Source organism: Ammospiza caudacuta, chromosome 14, assembly GCF_027887145.1.
Source record: "Ammospiza caudacuta isolate bAmmCau1 chromosome 14, bAmmCau1.pri, whole genome shotgun sequence".
NCBI lineage: Eukaryota > Metazoa > Chordata > Aves > Passeriformes > Passerellidae > Ammospiza > Ammospiza caudacuta.
Genome location: NC_080606.1, coordinates 16,842,029 through 16,866,177, shown reverse-complemented (window position 1 = coordinate 16,866,177; position 24,149 = coordinate 16,842,029).

The following is a 24,149-nucleotide window of genomic DNA, read 5'->3' as shown; positions in this document are numbered from 1 at the left end:
ATAATTTCCAATCACCTGTCCTACCCTTGCTCCCTCTTTTTTAATGAACAAAAACCTTTCAGGTGCTGTGGAATTGCCTTTTAGCCCATATACCACCCATCTGCTCTTCCAGAGCCTTTCATGTCATGAAGATAAGCTCATCACTGAAGGAAGGCAGGAAATTATCCAGAAATTATTTCAAGCATCATAGTCCTCACTATTTTACTTCAAGCTCAAATGATCAGCTGTATTTCTCATCCTCAAATATTAAAATAAACAAATTGCATTCCCAACATTACCATTATCTGTAAGTGATCTCTCCAGCTGGGTCCAATCCTCCTTTGATGGGACAGCAAACCTTCAGCCCTGTAAGATTATTCTTAGTTTTAACCAATATTTGAGTTATTTGGTCATATCCTGGTTATGTTCTAGTTTATAAATAAACTGCACCAATAACTAGTGGCTGAAACAATCCCATAAAACATTTCTGTGTAACCTTGAGACTATCTGGCTGATGTTAATGAGGTGTGGGGAAATGTGTGGATTTGGTGATATTTATCCATTGATTTATCCACTGCAAACCTGCTGTGCAGGGATGTGCAGCAACCACTTCTGAGTGAGGTCTGAGTCAGCCCAGCCCTTTGGGCTCTGCAGCAATTCTCATTGAAGCAACACCAGATCAAAGCTGCTGCAGCAAAAATATTTACCTTTGTAAACAAGCCTCAGTTCAAAAATTTCTACAGGCTTCAAACCTGTAATTGAAAAAGTTTTAAAAGGAACTTTAAAGAAATATTTCTCTTTGTGGTCTTTTGTTTTCTGTATAAAGTTTGTAATTTGCTAACACACCAAATGGAACTGTAGGTGCACCTGCCTGGCTTTGGGAAACACAATATTTAAAGGGATTTTAGCCCCTAAATTATCAGTTATTCAGCCACAGTTAATAGGAATTTAAAAATAAGGGCTATTGAATTAGCACAGCACTGTTTGGCACACATTGGATTGCATATTGAATGATATGCTCTGTAAATTAACTTATCCTTTACATTAATTGGCGCTAATTACTGCAGATCTGTTTAATATTAATGTGTTAATCTGTACATCAGTGACTGGAATTGCACATTAAATTCAGAATGTCAGTGGCACATTCAATTCAGAAAGTCACTGATAATGTAATTTGTAGTTTATGTTATCATTAGAGTGAGAAAACATGAAAAAAGTTGGGTATTACACCAGGCTGATTATCCTGAGTGCATGTGTGAGGGGAAAGGGAGAATGTTCTTTAATCTTCTTGAGGACTGAGCAAATTTATCAGTTGGGCTGTTTGTTTCTGATTTCTGTCCCTTTGAGATTGGCCAATGCCACAATGAATGTCTCAAAACATTTCCTTTTAAGACCAAAAAAATAGATATTCAGGTTCTTTTATGAAAATCATGCAACTTGTAATTCAGGGGGTGGAAAAAAAGCCAAACAACTTTAAAGGAAATGTTTTGAGTTGGTATCTAAATTCTTGAAGGAGATTTGCCATAAAAACACGCAAATTTGAAAAGTGTGGTAAAAATGGTTATTTGACTTGTCCCAGATTTGACAAAGTGTGAATGTTGGGTGGGTGTGTTTGTCAGTTCCTCAGATATCAGCAAGTTCCCGTAGTTTAAAATGTAAACTTGAGCAGGGCTTAAACTGCTCATCTGCCTCATCTCGTGTGTTTAGTTAAACCCTGAAGATCCTTCAGCTGGAGCATCCAGAATTCCTCATTTCTGTGTGCCACAGGCTTTGCAATTTATTCAAATGTGTTCTCAGTGAAATTGAACACATTCAAAGACCTGTTGGTCCAGAAACACTGAAAATGTTGATAAAACACACATTTTATAAAGAGGTTTTAGGTGACCATAGAGAACTGTATAACGTTTATATTCCCTTCCCCTCCACCCCAAATGATTTGAGAGGAGCAAATATTTAAAACTCCACTTTTAGAGGTATTTTAGCAGAGATGGTGCTTGTAATGCAACTGTAAATTATGGCATACAATGTTCAAGAAATATTAAAATAACAGTTTGCATAATTACACTGTATGCCCTGCATTCTATTATCTAATTTTTCTACTTTTCTCCAAAACCTCATAAAATAAGCAGTTAAAGTTAACTGAGGCAATAAAATAACAGTGATAAATTTCCATTTATAGCACTGTTGCAAAGACATTTAAATCATGATGCATAAACCAAGGGACAACCAATAAACATCCATGGAAAAAATTTGCATTAAAAATTTTAAAGTGCAATCTTTATGGACTGCTCCAAAAAGGTGTTTCTGTCATTTGAATTCTGTCCCAGTTCTGAGGTTATGTCTTACTATAATATTATAAAGCACTGGTCAGTCACAGATTGGGAAAAAGCAACCAGGATTTTATTTGATTTAATATTTATTTGTTTATTTATTTATTATTAGGCAAGAAAATGCATCAGAGTTATTACGAAGTAAGTTATTTTTATATTTAGGGTTTTTTCCCTTTATAAAGTTACTTTAAAATAGGCAGGAAATTTCATGGCACCCTGAAATATACTATATTTTTGGACTGGACTCAGGTTGTATTTTGTACCTGTGGATGTTGTGTGTGCTCACTATTTCTGAATGTCTGCCCAGGATTTATTTTACATTCCATTCTTGCCCTGCAAGTTGTAACTGCATAAACACAGAGAAAAACTCCAGCCTTAGCATGTCCAATTTATTACCGGTATCACTTTGTAAGTTTAGATATTTCAGATATAAAACTTCTCTTTTTTTCTGAACTTTTTCTCCAAATATGAAGAAACCCTTACCCTGAAACAATGAAACAAGAAAATATATCAAATCTGAGTTTAAAAATAACTTTTTTCATAATGCTTGTCTTTTAAATGAAGGCACAAAAAATGTATGATAGTTTCTTGGTGTATTCTTTAGTGAGATTTGTGTGCTTGGTAATAGAAAATTATTCTTAGCAAGTCATTGGTTTGAAGGTCTGGCCTGATTTTTAAAAGAAAGTTTTTCTACATAAAGGAAACCTACTCTATAAAGTGACAATTTATACTCCACTGAAAAGTAGAAACTATCTTCTGGGCTAACACAGTTTATAGAGAAATATTATAAATATTCTAGAAAAAAAGTGAGGGTTGGAGTAAAGCAATGAAAAACTTAGTGTGGTGTCAGTAAAAAACTGCATGTCCTGAAAATGGGAGATTAATTTGTTGATTTAATTTTTTAACTATTTTTACTTGCTGTAAGGTGATCTGGTTTATGGCTTAGAAAACTGTTTGTGGGTTAAAAGCTGTTTCATGGGTTAGACACAGTCTTCAGTTTAACTCTATAAAAGTGATATGTTAAAAAAACCAAGAAAGATCGTATTTGGGCAATTTGGCTTGAAAGCAAAATCAATAAAGAAAAGTGAATTGTCAACAATGGCTGGCGATTCATAAATCTTTTTTTTTTATTTATTATTGGAAAACATCATGCTGATCAAACAAGTCTGTGATGTCAACCTTCCCTTTGTTTAGCCAGAATTCAGAATTGCTTTGGTCAGAAAAAGAACACCATGGCTTTGGAAAGAGGGGCACCTTCAGCCTTCAAGGTTAATTCTAAATCAAGGGTTTTAGAGCTCTGCTTTAGCATCTGAAATAAAATGGTTTTAGGACTTCATGATGAATTGGAAATTAAATGTTTACCACTTTTTTTAATAAGTAGTAAACCCATAAATTCTGTGCCAGCAGTTTGATGGTTGCATTTGTCCCACTATTTTCCTACAGACACAGCACCTGAATGAATTGTGGCACCCAGAATAAATATTCATAAACTCCCGCTTTATCACAGAAGTCTGCCAAAAAGTCACATTTATTTTTTTCCTTTAAAATAGAGAAAGGAGCAAACACTTGCACATTGCCACTGTGAGACAAACAGAACGTGTCAGCTTTTTCAGATGTGGCAAGAGCTGTGGAATTGGAGCTGTAAATGTGATATGAGGCAGAAAATCAGGTTGGTTCTCTGGTTAGAGTGGTGGTGCAAGGGGTGCCAGGCCTGTTAAAGAGCGGCAGCAGCAGCAATCACAAACATTTATCTGCACCTGTCATCAAGGCTGGTGTTCCTCTGGCAGGAGCATCATCCTGGTGTGGGCAAAGCACCTGCCGCTGACAGAAATACGTGGCAGTGGTTCACAGGTTTATCACACAAAGAGTTGAGTGTATTTGTCATCTCAGTCTTCTCTTTCAAAGGCAAAAAAAATAAAAAAAATTTTTAATTTTTTTACCTTTGAAATAGTTCCAGTTCTGGTGCCATTCCACTGGCAGTGCCATTTCCAGTGGCAGGGAAATTGCACAAATGTTGGGATGAGGCTGGCAGGAATTGCTGATCTATCTAACTAAACATAGCATCAACGTGCTCAAATAATTCTGAATCAGCTCATCACCTGAATTCCTTCATCCTTGCATCTTCCTCCCTTGGAACTTTTCTGTTGTGGATCTGTCTTTTGGAAAAAAAAAGTGTTCCATGGCCTGGTCCCACACAAAGCCCTGACTGAGAATCTTTTCAGCTTTGCAGGCAATAAATTAATTCAGAAAGTCCTAAAGGTGAAAAAAAAATTAAAAAAAAATGCAATTTAGCATTTCAAGCACATGAAAATTTCAGGGGTGTCAGCATCACTGCAAAACTCAGGAGTGCATAAATCCAAGTGCTGAGTAAAGCCCTGCCTTAGCTGGACAAGTGCAGGGTGATTTAAATGAACCTGTGCTTGGCCAAAACCCAAACAAGGCCAAAGTTTACAGTTCACTGTTTGCCTTGAACTAAAATAGTTGGCTGTTACAGAAGGTTAAATGTGCCTTGGCTGATATATTATGGGGTTTTTTTAAAGTAAGCCAAGCAACAGGATATTACAAACCCAAATGTGGGGCTGTGCTGGTGGCATGAAACAGGCAGGTGTCACAGAGGTGCCCCTGCCAGGCTGCCACACCCCTGAACTCAGATCTGGGCACCTTTTGGGATTAAACACAGTCCAGACTAAATCAGTAATGCAGCAGGCAACATTTCTGATGGAACAAATGTAACAGCCCCAGTGGTTTTGATAATCGCTGCTTTTGCTAGAATTTCTTTTTTGCTGAAAATATTTTTTCTTGTCAAAATATAGGAACTACACTTGTATTTCTACATACCCCGTTGTAACAGAGTCATCTCTAATGCAGATGAGGCTAAAGGCCATTTAATTCTCTCAGGTTTGACTGTGGCCAAGGTGGATATCAGGGGATTTGGGAGGTTTTGTGGATCAGAGGCTTCCTGAGGCAGTTTTGGCGTGCCCAGGGTTTGGGGTTTGCAGGGAGGCTGGTTTGGGGGTCCGTGCAGGGCTGTGGCAGGGCACAGCCAGGCCATCCATCACAGGGATTCTGTCTGCTCAGGACTTGCCAGCCCCTGACATCTTTGCCAACACAATATTCTGCTGTCTCGGGATGAGCAATCGCCCCTGGCTCAGCGCAGAGAGTCATTTGTGATGTGATCTGGAGATGGGAGCCACCAGGGGGGTCATGGGCAGCACGTTCTGATGGTCCTGCAGAGCCCGTCCTTACTCAGTGCTCAGCTCTCCCCTTAAACTGCTCCTCATCCTCTTCTGAATTCCATTCGTGGGTAACTCATCTTTGTTCCAATATCTCCAATTTATTTTTTCTTTATTATTACACATCTATGATAAATGTACACTAAAAAGTAAACAACCATTTTTGCTTTCAAACTGATCCATAATTGCCAGGCTAAAGGGGAAACATGTATGGCCAGCTAGAAATTAGGATTAATTACATTTAAACTAATCATAAATTGAACGTTCTTTATGAAGAGTTCTTGTACGTCACCAGTTCTTGTCTGTTTGAAAACAAAAGCAGACACAAAAAAATTCTCACAAAACCCAAAGATGACTATGAAATATTTATTAATGACTGATCATAAAATATAAATAGTCCACAGACATTTATACAGAGACCTCCATAGGCTGTAGGTACTCATCCTGAAGCATTGTTAGGTTGTTATTCTGGCCTAGAAGACACCAGATATTTCTTTCAAAAAGAGAAAAGATCATTCCATGAGCTAAAAAGAAGAATGCGTTTGTCAGTTCTAGGGTTGAGTTGCAGGATTTTTTTTCAGGAAACACAGGCAAGAAGTGGCATTAAGGGTCTGTAAAGTTTCTCATAAACAGCAGAGCTAACCCCCTGATCTATGGTGCTTGCATGTAAAAAGAGAGGAGAATTAAATTAGCTAGATTTCATTTTTTCCACTGTCATTGAAGAGCAATATTTTACCTTCTCTGCAGAGAGCAGTAGGGCTGATCCATCTTCCCTTAGTGAGAAAACACCTATTTTTTATATTTTTTCAGCTCAGTTCTGAAAGTTTGTTGACCTTGTTTCTTATCTAGCATGGCAGAAGCTGCTGATCAGGACTGCTGCTGCTGCTTTCCCAAACTAGGTGTGTTATCTCCTTTGATCTTTTTGTATAAAGCCAGTCAGATAATTGATCTTCTGGGCTTGATAAGCTGAAAAAGACTAACAATGAAACACAGACCAGAAAAAATATTTTGCAGCACCATGAAATATTTATTTGAAACACAACAGTCTGTGTTTACTTTTCAAGACTTTAGTTTTCTAAACCAATTTAAATGCAAGTTTCTTCTTATAGTTGGAGAATGAAAACACAGATAAATATATACAGAGAATAAGTGTTTAATTAAAATTGCCTTAATTTTGTAAAGGTGATTGAAAGTTGTACATTTATTTCATTTGCTGTTTCATCAACACTGTGCCACTTTTTTGAATGAAGAATTTGGGGATTTTCAGGAGCCCAGGTTTTCAGTACTAGATCTGGTCTCTCTTCTCATTAATTTAGAATTAGAGGCTGGCACAGATTCCAGGAGAGTGAGAAGTGAATTTGATGCTGAGAGTTCTTCATCACCTCTGCCTGAGCAAGGGCGAACCTGCAGCCAGGGCGAACAAAGGGATTTTCACCCTCAGAGTTAATGGGCTGAGGAATCCTCGTGTGCACTTAGCTCAGAAATGAAAGTGCAGCCCTTGAGGACACACCTCGTGCCTACACCTGAGGCAAATGTCTAATTTTCTCCTTATTACCTTGTTTTCATGCTATTAACTGATCCACTCCTGGAACTCCGAGAAAACTTGGCCTCACGCCCTGAATTCTTGTCAGCGACTTTGAAGCTTTTGTGTTTTATCTGGCAAACCTAAATCTTTATTGATTTTCTTATTTAATCACATTTCCCAGAGAAAGCACGGGGAATAAGCCACTAGACTGGGGTTTAAGGAATTTCAGCTTAAGCCTTTTTTTTCACCAGTTTTTCTCTAAGTCATTTAGGTTTTAGTACCTCGGTTACTCCAGTGGAATTGAACAACACTTCACAGTTTTACAGGATGTTTGTAAGGGTAATTTCATTAAAGATTTAAAAACTGATGCTACAGTAAAAAGCCATCTGACTACAATTTCCTGCCATGGAAAATTGGTGGGGAAAAGAACATTTTTTTTGCCATGCTGATATGAGAGTCCCTTGTTAACTTACCTGAAATAAAACTCATCCAGACAGAGGCAGTGCAGACTCTGCTTGATGAAGTTCCTGCAAAGAAAATTTGACATTTTTGTGATGTTTGGGAAAAGTTCATGAAGATGGAAGGATTCACTTTATATGGCTTTATAAACAGGAAATGAGAACAGCGTTTATGGTCTGGAATGCTTTTTACATGAGATGAGCTTTACATTGACTTTTTGATGCCTTTTCTACTTTGCTGTATTTTCTTCCTCTCTTCTTTTTGGGTGCCCTTTGAAGAGCGGAATGAGGCAACATAAAATGGTTTAAATCTGTTTAAATCTCTTAATTTGGGTTTTGTGAGAGTTCTCGTGTTCCAGAAGTGTCCCATTCTTTGGACTAAGCAATGATTTAATGAAAATACCCTGAACTGAGGATGTAAATTGTGTGCTTGTTGCTTTTGTGGGGTGACTGTGCCTCTTCATTGCAGAGCCAGAGGGCCACGCTCAGTACACTTATAACTCCAACCAAGACCTTAGAGCACATGTAATTACTACTGATATCATAATTTATAAACCTGCTGGAATTTATAATCATCTTAAGGTACTGTTTTCTTGACTTTATTTTTAATTAAGCCAGTCCTTGCTTAACTTTTTTTTTGTTTTGTTTTTAAATTCTACCCATAAAAATCTACCAGGCATGCCAGACACAAAATAAATAAATGCAATATAGAGGGGAAAAATACATGTGCTGCCTCTGGCAAGAGGGGTGTTAAAAACCAAAATGCCCCTGTTATAATTGCAGCCCTTAAGCCGTGACAAATGCATGCACATTATGCAATCAACAAAGTAAAATATTAAATAAAATTAAAGCAAAACAACAGAAAAAAAAAAGAAAAAAAAAAAAACCACAAAAAGAACAGGAAATGGAAGAGGTTTCTCAGTGCTCCATCCAGCCTGACCTTGAATATAATTTTAAATATGTTGACAGCAACACAGAGAATTTGATATTCCTCAAAGCTCTGGGGCACATTCCGGTGTAGCCATCAGATGAAGAGGTCTGGGAGCTCACTCCTGTTCTCTGTGCATTTGTTTGACACACAAAAACCAGCACACACCTCCCTTCCTCAGTGAAACAGGAGAAAATTGTATTGTTAGCAGAAATTTAGGCTGCAAGGAGACCACAAACAAGCAAATGATCCTTGTAAGCATTTTGGCAAGGAATAAATGAATAATAGATAATAAGGTAGTTCCTTATGGAAACCACCTGTTTCTACCTTGCTTGATCTCAAGTATGGAATTTTAAGATAAATTCATATCTCCCAAGACCACCTTTCTGTAGAGATCAATGTTTTCCGTTACAAAGGGGTTGTTAACACCACATTTTACTGAAGTTGAAGTATCTGGTGGTTGTTTCTCAGTAAGAATCACTCAGAACTCACAAAAAATAATGAAAAGGATGTCACATCTCCCTTACTTTTAAATTTTTCCTTCTTGATGCTATTAATCAATTATTCCTTAGTGAGTGTATATGCATGCCTTAAAAGCTAAAAAGAAATTCTACACTAGACAGGTTTATTCCATCAAGAATTTAGTCTTTTTTTTATGTGTGTGGGGAAATAAAAATTTATCTTACTTACACTTTCTAAAAGTTATATTGTGTTCCAGTGGTATTTCATTTTATTTGTTTTTCAAGCAAATGATGGCATTCTGCCTGAAATATTTGTGTCCTTATTGATCATTTGATCAGGGGAGAAGTACATAAACATGAAATGCTGGGATAAAGAAAAATGATTCACACTGGGTGGTTTGGCTGAGTAAATTTTAGAAAAGTTCCAAACAACATAAATAATGTACTGGAATTCCCTTAAAACCACACAAATGTGAAGTCTGCAAAGAGAGCCCAAGGCAAGCTGTTGCAGGATCCATGTGTTCTCCAGTGAAAATTGCATTGCCCATGAAGGTTTGGATATTAAAATTGTGACTATGGTCTTAAGATGTTCTTCATTTCTGATTCCAAACAATTGTTGAAATAGTGGAGGGAGCTGTGTGATAAAACCCTGCAGCGTTCAGTGGTGCTTTCTTCAGGCTCTGATTTGGAGCTGGAGCATTATTGCTGCTCCCTCCATTTAGAAATTTCGTTTTTATCAGAGTGAAATGGGAGCTGTGCTTGGGTGCACGAAGGGAAGTTACTGTGGCAAATGTTATCAGCTGCTATTGGCAATTAGCTTACAGAGGATTATTGGGGGGTTTAAATGCTTGACTAGAAAGGTGATATATTGTGTGCTAATGAAAGGGAAAATTTTAACGAATGTAGGTCATCTTTGAGCATTCAAAATTAGCATTCAACAGAAGTTGCCTGTTATGTCTCAACTTCGGGAAGCTGAGCCTATAGACTTTAAACCGTGGTAGGATGCTGCCCTCTTCTGCTGATTCTAAACTCAGTTTTCCCTTTACAGCACCTGCAGAGGTTCTGAGCAATGTTTGCTCTCTGACAGACACTGTAGTAGTTCCTTAAAACAGAAAATAAATGAAGTTTGCAAGTACACTCAAATTATATATTAAATGGTGGCAATGTATATAAGAAAAACACAGAATATTTTAGAAATTGTCTAAAATTTCTAAAGTGTGTTTGATGTATTATTTGAATTTGGTTAAACCAAGCAAAATTCCTGCCTCTCAACTCTTTTCTCTCTTTTAAACGTAATAGATGGGAATCAAATAATGAAGCTGGACTTTGAGCTGTGCAAGGACACTTTTCAGTTTGCCAGGTGATGAATTTATTACCCATGGCCTGTTCTGTCCCCATGGCAAACCTGTCCCTGGTGGAGCAGCACAGATCTGAAACGGCTGCTGAAATGGAGCAGGTCTGTGCTGTAAGTTGTCTTCTCTGGGTAGGGACAGGGCAATCCATGGCATCCACAGGGAGCTCTCAGGATCCTGGTTCAGACTCTTCTCATTTGGGGAAGTGGGAATCCATTTCTGCTGTGGAAATAATGGATTTGTGCCTTAACGCTGCCCTTTAGCAGGGTGGAACCTGACCAGGAATGTGCTCATGCATTTAGTTCCATCTTTGTGATCAAACATGGAAAATTGTGGGAATGAAGGCAAGGGAAGTGATGGAATAAATTCATTTTTTACTTTTCCCCTGCATTGCAAATGTAGGTATTTGAATATCTTAGCACTTGTGCAATTCAGGTATAGCTCCAATAAGGATTTCTGTGATGTGGGGACATGGAAATGTAGGGCTCCATGAAAGTGTTTTCTCAGGCACTCCACTTATCAGATACACCCTTTTTTAAGAAGAAAACCTTTTCCACAACAAATTTGAAAATAAAAACCTGGCCTTAGTAAAGAGTCTTTCACTACCTGCCTTCAGAGACCCTTCACACTGCAAAGATAAGAATGTTTTCCCAGGAGATGGAATCTGCTTTTATTATATTTTTGCTATTTCTTGTCAGGTTGCATTGTTTTCATCCTATCTCTATATCTAGCTAAGCTTAGGGGGAAGGAGTCACAGAGAAAATGATCAAACAAGGTTTAAATCCATCTTTGAATCTAACACCACCTTCTGTCTGCAGAAGGGCTGTGATGAGCGCTCCAGTCAGTGTGGCAGAGCTTTTCCACAGATTCTGTGACTTTTCTGCAAGGAATCATCAGGCATGAAAAATATCCATGTCATGGGGAAGAATAATCCATGCCATAGGGTAGAAAAATATTTTTGTCATGGGATAGAAGAAGATCCATGTCATGGGGTGGCACTGGGAGAAGTCCCTCAAGGACCAGCTGGTGACTGTGATCGCCATGAGAAGGAGCTGGTTGGAGATGACCCTGTGGTTCAGGATAATGACAGATTTATCATGTGGCATTCCCAGGGTGTTGATTCATCAACCTGGGGAGATCCACATGAGGTGTGATGCTTATGGCTTGGTTGAAATTTACTTATAAATGCTTTCTTCAGTGACCCTTCAGTGTCATAACACTGCTCCTCTGACTGCAGTTAGGATGTCCATACCAGTGTTCAAAACTACTTAAAAGCTGATGCAGTCTCAATTTTACATTAAGTTGCTTTTTTTAGAGTAACAGAAGTGTTTTGGCAGCTGTAGCTGCCAGCACTGAGTTACAAGTATGGGAGAAGTGGGGAAAGACAAGAGCTCACAAAAATGAAATTCTTTCTGGAAAGAATGAAAACACTTCTCAACTCCTTTGCTAAGCACTGAAGTGTTATCTCTTCATATCTATGATTTAATAAGCAGTTACCTTAAAAATGACCTTTGGATGGTGTGTTTGGTATTCCTACAGCTGGGATTAAAGTGGTCAATTTACAACCAACTTAGTTGGACTTAAGTAAGATTTTGAATTGTGAATTGCTACTGAGGAATGTAATGAGATTGGTGGAATAGTGCTTGTTTATCAGGATGGAAACACAGCCCTGCCTTTTGTAGAGCTGTAAGTTAAAATTGAAAGATGTCCTGATTCAAAAGCTGAAATAACAAGCAGATTGCTTATAGGATTAGGTATGTACTCAACAATTGCTCAGTGGGAAATTGCTGAACTGGAACATGAAGAGGAATGAGATACAGCACAGAGCAACGGGCTGAGTGTGGATCACTAATTAACTCAACAATAGGAAGTTATTTTTGTTGGTAACTCCATGATATCAGGTATTTAGTTATGTCCAGAGCAGGTGAGAGAGCTTCCATCATACACATAACAAACAGGCAGATGTTTCTTAAACTTGCTGCTGGCTCTGAATCCCTTTTAATTCTATTCTCTGCTACCCTGCAAGGGAGCACAGAGAAAACTAAACCCAGTAGGAGCATTTAACTTTGGTCCTCTATATATACTGACAAAAACCTCAGAACTTCTTTCCTGCAGGAGTTAATTCTGATTATATATTAGCAGGCAGCCACATTTCACTCAAACCAAGATTTTTATCAGCTCTTTTCAGCCCTGGTGACTATCCTGCATTCAGACCAGTTATCAGAAAGGATTCTGTCTTCATGTGGTGGAAATGTTTTCATTTATTTACAAAGAAGGAGTTATGGAAAAGAGGAAAAAGCTCTCAATTTTTGGTGTGTATGGATGCACCTCAGGCAGGAGGGGTTTTACCTTTCTCATGCAGACTCAGAACTCCCTGAGCTCTCAGCTGAGCCCTTCCCCTTTCAGGAGGCAGCCAGGGATGCTCAGGATTTCACTGCTGGGACATTCCTGTCCCTGCTGGGTTAATAGCAGTTAATAACACTTCTCCTTCAGCCATTGCCTAAAGCCCACTTGTGCTTTAAAATTATAGCTAAATCTAAATTAATTTTAGATGAATGTGCTGGAAATTTAGGGTGTAAGTCTGCATCATCTTATAATCACCACTAGAAATGGGACATGGTTTTGACTGATGGAAAATCCACCTCAGCCAGTGAGGCTCACAGGGGTGAATTTTGGGGTTCCGGAGCTGAATTCAGGCACGAAATGTTCAAGCAAAGGAAATCACCAGAACTGTGAATGGTGGTGCTGTTATTGAGGGTCTGTTGGGACAGGGTTGTCTTTCCCAAAATCTCCAAGGGAGGTGAAGAAAATATTTCAGTGCAGTTTGTGCCTGTGGTTATTTTATATTTCCTACACTCAGGACACCAGCACAGAAAACACAGAGTCAGAAAGCTGTGCTAATGATCTGCAGAGAATGTTCTGATACCCTGGTGACAGCCAAAGGAGGCTGATATTTCTGATTAATGAAAATAAAAAAGTTTAATAACCACATTGAGGCTTCAGATCTCTGGGGCTTTATCACATCTAGTGTATTTCTCATTGCTGTTTTTGTTGTTGTTGCTAAGGTCAAATACATCACTGTGTAATTACTGTGAAAAGCTGAAAAATTGCTCACATGAGTAAAATTTAGGATAAAGTATTTTCAAATAAGGAAAAAAAAAACCTGTTTATTTTATTTAAAGTAAATGTAAAGTGTTATCTATCCCAACATCAGTTCCTTGAATTTATTGCTGTAGAACAGAGAAATATATGTGGAGATGATACTCTAAGAGCAGAGCAAATATGGACATTTTCCTTTCATTAGGAGACTCGGGCAATTGACTTGTCATTTAATCTTAATTTTAGGTCTGTTAGTGTGAAATTCATAATTTCATACACAGTGAGTCACAATGGCACTGAACTCTCCAGGCTGCCCCAAGAGGGCTGGCTCCTCCTCTCTGTGGCTGAAAACACTGAGCAGGTTTAATCACATCTCCTGATAAATCACTGAAATGGCACCATAAATATTTGAATTATAAAGGTATTTTACATTTTTATGTTGGGAAACTTGAGTTTGGTTAGCACTTTGTATTTGTGTTTTAAAGTGAGTTGAAAGATGCCAAAAATAAAGAGGAAAAAAAATCAAAATTTGTGTTGATGCAGAAAGTTTCTGCCACCTTCTCTAGCCCAAAATCTGCCAAGTTTAGTGATTCCCTTTTGCCAATATTTTCAATTCCATAAATCTGGGAAGCAATAATTTCATTTTAGAGTTTAACCCATTGTAATGAAATTCTCACAAAACTCATAATTAGATCTTAACTCCGAACATAAAATACAAACTTTCATTTTGGATGGTAATTAAAGACACTTGAAAATTCTGAAAGTCATGCACAATAATTGGAAACAAATGTCAGCAAGGGAAGCTACACTGGGCCTAAGAAATTCTTAATGTGATGCGGGGAAAAATTTCCAACCCTGAATTACAATTTAATTATTTTTTGCAAAGAAACCCTTTAAATAGGATAAATACTTTGGGGCAAGAGGAGGTAGCAGGTAGGAAAGCTGGGGGACAAAAAATTATGGGGAATAGATTGCTGGGACAGGATCAGTTCCAGATGTGGGTGCTGACAGGGCAGGCAGGAATCTCACTCCTTGTGTTTACTGTTCTGGGTTTTTTTGTGTTCTGACTTTTAATGGAGAATTATCCCTAAAAATTTCTTCAGGTTCAAATAGAAATTTTGACAGAACTTGGAAAGTGAGCAGCACTTGAAGTGAGCAAATTGGCATGAATTCATGGCTCTGCTCTTCAGAATTTTGTACATAATTAGTAGCAATGTTTGAACATTTTGGTTTGCCTATAAACAGTGGGGAAAACATCAAGGAGCTGGATTGAATAGCAGTGTGCAGTTATAAAATCTCTTTAAATAACCAAGTAAGTACTGCTTGTTTGACAAACTGTCTGCTAAAATATTATTCCCCTCCTCCTTGAGATATATCTGTTCAGTGGTGTTCCAAGGATCTGTGAAAAGTCAGGCAGAAAGTGCAGATTTAACCCCTTTGGTGTGGAGAGAGGCTCCGAGGGCAGAGGAGCAGCTGAACCTTTCTGTGGGTTTGGGTTTGTGATTTGTTCTTGTACCTAAAGGGAAAGGGGACAGTGACAACATCACTGAGGGTGTCTCCTTACCCCTGTGTCCTCTGACAGGTGTCTGTGAAGGTTCCAAAATCCAAGGGAAGTTCACCTGACCCCTTTGACTGTTTAACTGGACTGTCACAGTTGCATTTTCTGGAAAATCACTTTGCCCAGGATTTTTCTCCTGGGAAGATGAGGAGCCTCAGAGAAAAGGAAAACAATAATTATCTGATTTGCTTCTCCTGTGTTTTGCTGCTTGGGAATGTGTTTGGAGATTGCTTACCCACAGGTGATTGTTTCATTGGTTTCATGTGAGTTGTATTGATTTATTGGCCAATCAGTGCCAAGCTGTGTCAGACTCTCGAGAGAGAGCCAGGAGTTTCATTAGTATCTTTTTAGCCTTCTGTAAGTATCCTTTCTGTACTCTCTAGTACAGTTTAGTTTAGTTTTCTTTAATATAATAGAGTATCATAAAATTATAAATTAGCCTGCTGAGAACATGGAGTCAGATCCATCATTCCCTCCTTCGTCCAGGCACCCACAAATACAACATCTGACCCTGAGATTCTCCAGCAGCAAAGGGCCTCAAATACCTTCTGTTTCCCCTGGTGACTGACACGAGGTGGGATTTAGGGCTGGAACAGCTCAGCTTTGCCCGTGTTTCAGCAGCAGAGCCCCAGATGGAGCAGAATGAGGCAGGGATGGGTGCACTTGGCTTTTGGCTTTTCTCCAGCAGCTTCCTCTGATGAATGAGCTCCTCCTTCCCCTTGCAAGCCCTGTCACCAGAGCAGCTCCAAGCTTGGGCTGGATGATCTGTCTTGCTTTACATCCCTCAATAAACACTGGTAAAAAGGCTCAAGAACAAAGGGAAGGTTGCAGGAAATTATCCAGGCCACCTCCTTTGCCTTTCTTTCCTCTGCTGGGAGGGTGAGAGAATACAAAGCATTATTATGTTATCTCTCTGTTCATTATGAGCCTATGAATAGAGCAATTTCCTTATTCACACATCTTTACAAATTGCTGGCTTGACTTCCTGTCATTTAAAACTACAAATGTGTTTAACAAAGAAGGTAATAGAATCATAACAATTATTACAGGCACGAGGGTAATGTGAAAAACTCATTGGCTTAATTAAAAGCTGATTACAAAAGCAAAGGTCTAGGTTGCATCCACTGGAAAGTGTGAGGAGAAAGTAACAGCAGCTTCTCAATATCAATTATAATTTTAGAGAGGTAAGAAAGCTGTTATTATTCTTAGTTTTGTCTTACTGTCATGAGGTTTTTTGCTTTCAATTATTTTCCTTATTAACAACAAAACACCCACCAGAAAAAAAATAATGCACCCCTAGGAAATGGTGGATTTTTACATCACTCAGCACTCTCCATGTAAATCCTGCATCACACTGAAGCAGATACCTGATGTTAAAGACTTTTACATAGGCCCATCAAAGTCAGTAGAATTGAGTGCTCAAAAATAAAGCATCTGTTTAAGTGCTTGGCTGATTTGGGCTACAATTAAAGATTTAGCTCAGCAAGCATAGGTATAAACCTAAAAGTTATATATATGTATTATATTAGTCTTCTAGGAGCTATAAAATTAATGAAAATTTCCCTTAGACTGGAATTTTATTAGGCTGTAGTCAAATGATGACAGATCCCAGTGGCACAGTTGCTTGAGGTCATTTTCCAACATTTCTTTGCCAGGGGCAATTCAGCCCAGATAGGATTATAGAGATTTTATAGAGACAGAATGTCTTACAGGACATATTTGCTGAGCAGCACCATTCTACCTATAAAAAGATAATACCAGGGGGATCAAGACCTCTTTGAGATGCCTTTGTTTGTTTACTTTCCTGCAGAGGAGGGGCCATTAGGAGTTCATGCTCAGTTGGGGTGTACAAGTTGTTCTGGATTATGAGCACAGATTGCACAGAATTCTAGATTGTTCCGTTCTAGAGGCTGGTCTTTGAGTCATTCTCTTGCTGAAGATGGAACTCTGAATTGGGCAGTAGCTTTACTTGCAAATGAAGGATGAGGTGGGTCAGTTTGTGCAGCTGTAACTGTACAACTTGTGTGTTACTTTTCTAGAAACGTGAGGTTTCTGCTTCCTCTTGAAATTAACTGAAACAGGTTAAATTACCTTTAGTAGTAGCTTGTTCCATATTCTGACTATGAACATTCACAGCATTAAAATGGAAGTGTCTCAGTGAAAGTGTCAGAGAATGAGTATTTGAAATGTTTCAGCTTTTTTCTGGCAAAGTTGGGTTTTATGGCAAGAAAACCTTTGCAGTGAGGGGGACTGGATCAGGAGGAATGCTTACAGCTCCTATTTCAGGCACTGAGTTGCTCTCTGTAATTATTGCATGCTCAGATCACGACTCAGACTCATTCCTGGCACCTCTGGAGGAGCCTTTCGCAGCAGCAATTAGTGAGGAATGAAAAGGATGAGCAGAGTCACAGCCCAGCCTGGCTGGTGCTTCCACTCTCGCATCACACAAAATAATTTTCATTGAAGGCACTTAGGGAGGTGTCAGAACCCAGGACACTGCTCTGGCTGCCCTGGAGGACTCCAGACCCTGGCAGGGGGCTCAGAGACCTTGGCACGGAGTCACAAACACCTGTGCCTTCCATTTTAACCCATGGGAACAATGACCAACTTGGTGTGAAGAGTTACAAGCCACAAGAGTTTAAGTAGAATGTTAGTGAATTTATCACAGAGTGAAAATGTAGAATTTTGGGGGTTTAGAATGGGGGTTCAAGAACCAAGATGGAGGAATCTGGGTGTGTCCTGTCCTTCTTCTTCTTCTTGTCCTCCATCTTCTGCTGCGATGGTGGCACTTCTGGATTGGTCTACAGTAGAGACAGACTGTCTAACATAGGTGATAGGTATTGGAAAATTATTGTCAATAAAGTACACGTAGTTCTTAGTGTAAAAAGCTATAAGTGTGCCATAACCTGACCTGCTGGACAGATCTCAGCAGGTCAGACAGAGAAGAATGTCATAGATAAGAAAAAATAAACAACCTTGAAAACCAGAGCTGAGGAATCTCAACTTCTTTGAGCACAGGGCTGGGGAAAAGAGACTTTTTGATACCATTTCAGCAACACCAAACCTGACAGGGAGGAGCAGTGAAACACTGGTCACCAGGCTGAGAGTTCCTCCAGGTTCTGCAGGAAAAAAGGGTCAAATATTGGTGAGGTTTTGTCCCCTGAGTGCCCATTCCCTGTGTCCTTGCTTTCCAGAAATTATAATTTCATGGCTGTTACAGTAAGAGAAAAATCTTTCAGTGCCTCAATCTTTCTCTTTCAAGATAAGATTGAGGGTATTCTTTCTTTTCTTTAGGTAATCTCCCCTTATAAACAATTTTATTTGGAAAGGAGAACAAAGGCTTTCAGTCAAAAAGTACAACAAGCTTTCAGGTGAAGTCTTCCTTCAGATCTTGAATAAAAGAGGCAAACTTCAAAGATGAAGATAAGTTGAATTTAGCTGTATAAGTTTATAAATTGTTTAGCTTTACAAACTTTACTAGGTCATTTAAAGAACAATGTCTACTTCTGGTATTTGTAAAATAATCTTAAAATTCCTTTCGTATTTTTGTGATGACAGCTTAGTTAGGATTTCTTCAATTTTTACTCTATAGATACAATTTGTTTAAAAGTTTCCTAAGGAGATAAGAATGGCTAAAACTATTTAAAATAGCTGGGGTTTGTTCTGTTAACAGGAGATAGCAGGAATGAAAAATGGGGGGGTTCATGTCTATCAGCAGAATGCCAAAGTCTTGAGGACCATGCCTGACAGATGGATAACACTTCAGCTAAACCTGCAAAAATATCTTTGATCCCCCAGATAAATCTGATTATACTTTGGCATGAAAAACTTAATAATAAACCTGCCCTCCCAATCTCATTGAAGGGAGAGTAAGAGCCAGGCTCTTGAATGCCTTTAAAAGTGTTCTATAAGCGTTTGAGTGAAAAGAAATTTGGTTCATTTTCCCAAGCAGTTACGATTAAGACAAAAATATATTTTTCTTTTCTAGTGGACTAACTTTTTCCAAGGAGTTAAATCAGATTGCCATTGATTTTAATGAAATTTGTTGAATTCTAGCTTTAAATGGATAAAATTCAATAGACTAACATTCTATATTTTTGTATTTCTTAAGTATATAGCTGAATTAGAGTGAAAAGGAGGACAAATATACAAGTATTTAAAAAAAGCCCAAATCCTTTTGTCTCAGACAAATACCCAACATTTTTGATACCAGGCACTCTGCTGCAGCTAAGTGTAAATTGTGTTTAATGCCTTAGGATATAAAATGCTTAAATATTATGGTGGTAAAAATCTATCTAGATTATTATGAGGAATAAACCAGCTATACTTTGGGCAGTAATTTTATTTTAGGATTTCAGTAAAAATAAATGAGAATACAGAAATAATAAATGAGCTAGCAGTGCTTTAATCACCGTGTTAGTTGCTAGAATGGTCTTTGAATAAAGATAATTTCCCTACTTCAGCTGTCTCAGCTATTGTAGGGAAGTTGGTGTTGCTGATGGAGCATTTTTAGCAGCCCTCCCACTCCCTCTCCTGGAATGTGAAATCTTCCAAATGTCTTTATATTACCTGAAGAACCTTTCGGACAAGTGGCACTTTTTTGTCTTTATTTTAATGCTGCTCAAGCTGAAACTGTTCCATGACCACAAAAGTCACCAGTGGTGTTGGGGTTTTTGGGGAAGGATGAGGGATTGGGACAGGCAGAAGGAAGGGCTTGGTTATTTTTATTTTTGGTAGAAAATAGTTGCATATTTGTGTGTACATTTTGTAGAGAGACGAAGCAGCACGGTCCACAGCAGATATTCTTGATTCACCAAAGGATTCAAATACTAAAAAGGAGATTTGCACCTATCTTAGCTGCATGAATAGAAGGAAAAAGGCTAGAAATCAGAAATGCATAAGAAGGAATGTGAAACAATTCCCTCTCCCTGCAATAATTTCCTATGTTTTGTCTCAGTAAATCCTTAATTCCTTGTGTGACTGATGTAGAGAAACATCCAGCCTATATGAGAATAATGGATAAGGTGTGTGAGGAATGAGGAGCTCAAGTAGTGAAAATCCATCTCTAGAAAAACCTGAGCTTTGTTTTTTGCCAGCTCACTTCTGGAGCTTTGGGGGGAAGTAAAAGAATGTATGGTGTAATTTTGCAAGGCTACACGAGCAATACTCTGCCAGCTGGGAAATAAAACAGGCCCACAACACAGCAAGAGTGCCTGCAGCAAGTGGTCACCCCTTCAGAGGCACCATGGCAAAAACAAAGAGGGAAATGGGAAAAATCACCTGTTCCTGCTTTGAAAAGAGCCCTGGTGGCAAATATTTCCCTTCAGAGTCCCCGGAGTGTTTTCTGTTCCCTGAGACATGAAAGGGTGGGTTTGCAGTGCTTGGTGTTGACAAGAGGGATTTCTCTGATCTGCAGAGTGGGGAACATGGAGGGATGCTCTGGGGCCATGGGGTGCAGGAGCTGAGTTCTGGGGGATCCTTTTGGGGCTACCTAAAAACAGAGGCCAGGCAGAAATAAGGGAATAAAAAGCAGTTCTATTTATTGAAGGGCCTTCAGGTACATTTCAGCAAATGAAGCCCCCCAGGGGCTGCACCCAAAAATGGATGATGGGTCTTGGGTTTTCCCACTTTTATAAGTTTGGTCCATGTGCATTTTGGGTGTTAATCTCCCAATTTGAGCTTCAGGTAATGAAGTCATTGACCCCAAGTTCACTCCCCCAAATTCACTTCTGTTTCCATCTCTGGGGCCTGAGGCAGTGAGCTGTCCTTGGTTCTTAGGCCTGGAGAGGAATTGTTGTGTCTGCTCAAAATGGGAAAGCAGAAGATCACATTGCACATGGAGTTTAGAGTTACGCACTAAAGAACTGCAGGATTACAAATACATGAAAAATAGAAAAGCTCAAATCTAAGGCATCACGGGCAGGGCTGTGTCTGGAAGGGGTCACTCTGAGCTGGCCTGTCCCCAGGCCACACTCCCTTTGGGGTCAGGAGGCACAAACTGCCCCAAGGTCGATGTTGGGTGGGTGTTTCCCAGTGAATTTTGCTGCTCCCAGGAAGGTTTATGAGCTGGGTGAAATGCTGTAAATCACTCAGGGCTGCTCAGCCCAGCCTGAACATTTCCTGGGTGATGTTACGACTTCTTGCTGTGGACCAGATCTGCCTTTGTCAGGAACACAGTTCTATAAAATATACAGTGTTAAAAAAAATTCCAAACAGCAAAACACCCTCCTAGGAAAACAAAGTAACCCAACTCCCCTCCCTTCAGAAAAAGCAGGGAAAGGCTCAGGACAGCTTGGAGTTCATGTGGGCAGGGCAAGACTGAGACCAGAATATCCTGGGGAAACCCCTTCCCCTGCCTCCACATGGAATTGGGTTAAATCCCATTAAATTATCCCATTTTATTATCCCATTTCTCCAGAAATAGTATGGAGATATTTGAGGATATCTTTAAAACGACTTTCTTATTGATGTCTCATTGTTTTCATGGAAAATAAGGGCTGGATTGGAAGATCCAGACTGTCAATATAGATAACAGGGTGGATTGGGTTGGAAGAGAATTTAAAGCCTTTCCCATTCCACCCCTGCCATGGACAGGGACACCTTCCACCATCCCAGGTATCTGATCTCAACTTATTCTCTTTCAGTTTGAAGATATTCCCCCTGTCCTGTCACTGCAGGCTCCTGTAGATATTTTAAATATATATATTTTCCTACTCTTTGAGGAATTAATTTTCTTTTGCTACAAGGATTGTATATTTTATTCATCTGTTGCTTTCTCTGTAGCACCAATATTATTAGAACAAGAATTCTGTCTATTGATCATAATTATTTGCCATGATCTCAAATAATATGTGATAGGGATAAGCCATACTTTGGGACTTGATTCCTCTGGGCTTTTCATGACAGCTTTTATAAAAAGTTTGACAAAATATGGAGTTGAGAGAAGGAATTCTGAACTGCAGGGAGTCTTTCAGCACAGCACTTAGTGTGAAGAGAAGTGCACATTTTGTACTGGTTTTTACAGCAGAGATGTCAAAATGTCTTAAAATGCACAGTAGTTAATTTTCAAGGTTGGTAGTGCACTAACAATAGCTTATTAAAAATTCACACTCTGTATTTTACAAAAATATTTTAATTATACTGAGAAAGGAGTTCTCTCATGAATTTTAAGTCACTCTTGCATGCCTTTGTAACACTGTGCATCCTTATTTTAAGAAAAATTATTATTAAACAAAAAATATAACTCCTGTTTCTTAAAAAGTGCTAATAACATGTGTTTCAATCACATTTTGGTTTTTTTTTTTTTTTTTTTTTGAGGAAAATAATTGCATATTTATGTGTACATTTTGTGGAGAGATGAAGCAGCACGGTCCCCAGCAGATATTCTTGTTTCACCAAAGGAATCAAATACTGGAAAAGAGATTTGCACCTACCTTAGCTGTGTGAATAGAAGCAAAAGACTAGAAATCAGAAATTCATAAAAAGGAATATGAAACAATTCCCTCTCCCTGCAATAATTTCCTATGTTTTGTCTCAGCAAATCCTTAATTCTTTGTGTGACTGATGTAGATAAACATCCAGCCTGTATGGCAAAAACCATGTTAGACATAAGGAAACCATGTCGGTGATTTCAGAGAGCTCAATTTTGTAACTAGTTCAGAATTTTTGGTCAATATAACAGCATAAAATAATTGTATAAAGCTTTTGTAACTATAGTTCTATAAATGTTACCTTGATGGCCTCAGTTCACACGTGGCATCACATGAGAAGCACTTTAGACTTTGTGTAAAATACCTGGCCTAGGAGAAAACAATCTTGCTCCATGAAGAATAAAACAGAGGAGGTTTAATGTGAAATTCTGCTCTCACAAGGACAAAAAAATGAATAGAAATGCATTTTCCTTACCAAAGCTTAATTTTTGTGGACCAATTTTGATTTTGTGACAAGTCAAAACTGTTCCATCTACGCAACATATTGAGAGACAATAAAATGGCAGGTTAATGTTTGAGGGAAAATGTCATCCTTATAAAAAAAAGCATGCAAATGGGAACTATCACATCTGAGGCTTTAGTAAATCAAATTCATGAAAGGTCATATTGCAGAAATTCAGAATACAGATCTGTATCTCATCAGATCCTCAGCATAAAATTAGGAGTGAATATGAAATAAAAGGGAACACTTTCCTGACAGGAGTTATCCATGTGGAGTTCACTGAAAAATCCACAATATGGGCAATTTAGAAGGGCAATTTTTTTTTTTTTACCTCTTGGGGAGGGGTCCAGAGTGTAATTCAAAAGTCAAAGCTTGTATGAACCAAGTTGTTCAAGACTAGTTAAGTTCTTAGTTTGTAAGGTTGGTTCATGAATTCTTCTGTCTGCCTTTAAGATTTGGACTGCATTTTCTGCAAGCACAATCTCAACATATTAAATATTTGGATAGGACAAATCACTGTACCTTGGCATGAGATGGACAAGAGGGACACTTGAGCTGGTTTAGGGGCACTCCTTTAAACCCCAAAGGGAGAAGGCTGAAAATCCAAAATTACTCACCTACTGAAGGAACTTCTACAGAGATTTTATTTAAAAATAAAATCCTCTTTTAAAATATTTCTTTCTACAGGAAAGGTTATTTGGTTATTATGTTATTCAATGCATTCATTTTTTAATCTATAGGAAATTAAAATTAAGTGGGGGAGGAAAAATAAAGTAAGAATGAAAAAATAAAAGCATTAACCACAAGCTGAAACAATATAATTAATTCTTTACTTTCTCAATTAGAATAAATCCAGTAATGTAAAATACCAAAGTCATCATTTTAGTTAATTGTATAGCTTTAGAAAGACTTCACTTCCACGTGTTTTTCATGGTGAATTGGCAATCATTTAAGGAATAAGTGGCACTTAAGATATGAACAGCTGGAGCTGTCACCACCCCTTCCCTTCATTAGCTGTCAGCTGGGCAGAGCCCCATTCCTGTTTCTCCATTTTCCATGCCCACCCTGCACAGTGTCACTGCTGCTCTCCATTGTGCTGTTCAAAAAACCACAAATTACATCAATTTATATATCAAAGCGAGGCATTGCAAAAGGGATTAATGGCTTCAGGACTGTGGAGTGGCTGAGGGAAATGTGTCCTGGGTGTGGATGAATTATAAAATGCTGGGGCCTTCAGGCCAGGTCTGCTCATTGCCATCTCCATGAAAAGGGTGCAGAATTTGTGAAATTACAC